The sequence below is a fragment of the Bison bison genome, unplaced genomic scaffold (assembly GCF_000754665.1).
Source record: "Bison bison bison isolate TAMUID 2011002044 unplaced genomic scaffold, Bison_UMD1.0 scf7180017864519, whole genome shotgun sequence".
NCBI classification, from domain to species: Eukaryota; Metazoa; Chordata; class Mammalia; order Artiodactyla; family Bovidae; genus Bison; species Bison bison.
Window position 1 is genome coordinate 1,086,212 of NW_011495072.1, and position 3,044 is coordinate 1,089,255.

Below are 3,044 nucleotides of genomic sequence, written 5' to 3' on the forward strand. Positions count from 1 at the left end.
CTGAAGCCTGGTTTGGAGAATTTTGAGCATTACTTTACTAGCATGTGAGATGAGTGCAATTGTGTGGTAGTTTGAGCATTCTTTGGCATTGCCTTTCTTTGGGATTGGAATGAAACTGACCTTTTCTGGTCCTGTGGTCACTGCTGAGTTTTCCAAATTTGCTAGCATATTGAGTGCAGCACTTTCACAGTATCATCTTTTAGGACTTGATATAGCTCATCTACGAGAAGGCAATGGCAACCCACTCCAATACTCTTGCCTGGAAAATCCCATGGACAGAGGAGCCTGGTAGGCTGCAGTCCGTGGGGTCGCAAAGAGTCAGACAAGACTGAGTGACTTCACTTTCATGCATTGGAGAAGGAAATGGCAACCCACTCCAGTGTTCTTGCCTGGAGAATCCCAGGGATGGCAGAGCCTGGTGGGCTGCCATCTATGGGGTCGCACAGAATTGGACATGATTGAAGCGACTTAGCAGCAGCAGCAGCATAGATCAACTCCATCACCTGCACTAGCTTTGTTCGTAGTGATACTTCCTAAGGCCCACTTGTCTTCACATTCCAGGATGTCTGGCTCTACATGAGTGATCACAGCACTGTGATTATCTGGGTCATGAAGATCTTTTTTGTACAGTTCTTCTGTGTATTTTTGCCAACTCTTTTAATATCTTCTGCTTCTGTTAGGTAAATATCATTTCTGTCCTTTATTGAGCCCGTCTTTGCATGAAATATTCCCTTGGTATCTCTAATTTTCTTGAAGAGATCTCTAGTTTTTCTTCTATTTCTTTCCTCTATTTCGTATGATCCAGCAGATGACTCTGCTGTTAATTAACTAAATGGTGATAATAATAGAGCCAATCTCATTATTAAATAAGGAGCACATGGCAGACATGAATAACTGCACTGACTGTCTGTTTCTTAGCTATGTGGCTTGGGCAAGACAGGATCTGCTTGTTCGATATTGTAGTCTTCTTCACTTGGTAAAAAGAAATTTGTCTAAATAGAAACTTAAATTTCACTAACATTTAACACGTTATTTGCTAAATGTTGGCATATAAGCCTCATCAAACTAGGAGAAGTGTTTTGATTCCCAGAACATTTGAATTTCAAATTAAAAATATTTAAGTGACCGATATTTAGAAATCAAAAGAATTTACATAAAGATTTGGATGTTGGCCTTCTTTTGAGACATCAGAAGCTTTTGCAGCTCCATGTATTCTCTGATGGCAGCAAACTGGTGGAGTGCATGATGGCTGCCCTTTTTAAATTTTTAAAATACGTTAAAAAAATTTTAAATGAAGAATAGTTGATTTACAGTGTTGTACTAGTTTCAGATGTATAGCAAAGTGATTTAGCTGTACACATCCTTTTTCAGATTCTTTTCCCATTTAGGTTATTACAAAGTATTGAGTAGCCTTTCCTATGCAACAATAAGTCCTTGTTGATTATCTATTTTATTAATATATATTGTTGTTTTTTGTCTTCCTTGGTGGCTCAGACAGTAAAGCATCTGCCTGCAGTGCAGGAGACCTGGGTTCGATCCCTGGGTTGGGAAGATCCCCTGGAGAAGGCAATGGCAACCCACTCCAGTACTCTTGCCTGGAAAATTTCATGGACTGAGGAGCCTGGTGGGCTACAGACCATGGGGTCACAAAGAGTTGTACACGACTGAGTTGTTTTTAAGTCATTCAGTTGTGTCCAACTCTTTGCAACCCCATGGACTGCAGCATGCCAGGCTTCCCTGTCCTTCACTGTCTCCTGGAGTTTGCTCAAACTCATGTCCATTGAATCTGTGATGCCATTCAACTATCTCATCCTCTGTTGCCCTCTTCTCTTCCTGCCTTCAATCTTTCCCAGCATCAGGGTCTTTTCCAATGAGTTGGCTCTTTGCATCAGGTGGCCAAATTATTGGAGATTCAGCATCAGTCCTTCCAATGAATATTCAGGGTTGATTTCCTTTAGGTTTGACTGGTTTGATTTCCTTGCAGTCCAAGGGACTCTCAAGAGTCTTCTCCAACACCACACCCCAAAAGCATCAATTCTTCAGCACTCAGCTTTCTTCATGGTCCAACTCTCACATCCATACATGACTACTGGAAAAACCATAGCTTTGACTAGACAGACCTCTGTTGGCAAAGTAATGTCTCTGCTTTTTAATATGCTGTCTAGGTTGGTCATAGCTTTTCTTCCAAGTAGCAAATGTCTTTTAATTTCATGGCTGCAATCACCATCTGCAGTGATTTTGGAGCCCAGGAAAACAAAGTCTCTCACTGTTTCCATTACTTCGTCTAGCCCCTTTAATTAGTTTTTGTGACTTGACTGGTTCCTGACGGCCAGTTGTTTTCTGGAGAGATGGGTGGGGAGTGACTAAGTAATTTGTGGGCATGCTATTTGAGTTGTCACAATGATTGAGGGGATGCTACTAGCCTTTACTGGAATAGAGTGGACAGATGTGTTAGGTAGTCTGGAAAAACAAACTGTTGTCTGGGATCCTTTGTGACTTTCCAATGCCATTGGACAATCATATCGATGAAAAGTTTGTTTATAATGATTAGAGACTGGAACCAAATTCCATTTTGCATAAAAACATAAACTTTTGAGGGAAGAATAATTTTAATATTCCACCAGGCTAGGTTATGCTACAGTCCCACCACTTCATGGGAAATAGATGGGGAAACAGTGGAAACAGTGTCAGACTTTATTTTTCTGGGCTCCAAAATCACTGCAGGTGGTGACTGCAGCCATGAAATTAAAAGACGCTTACTCCTTGGAAGGAAAGTTATGACCAACCTAGATAGCATATTCAAAAGCAGAGACATTACTTTGCCAACAAAGGTTTGTCTAGTCAAGGCTATGGTTTTTCCTGTGGTCATGTATGGATGTGAGAGTTGGACTGTGAAGAAGGCTGAGCACCGAAGAATTTATGCTTTTGAACTGTGGTGTTGGAGAAGACTCTTGAGAGTCCCTTGGACTGCAAGGAGATCCAACCAGTCCATTCTGAAGGAGATCAGCCCTGGGATTTCTTTGGAAAGAATGATGCTAAAGCTG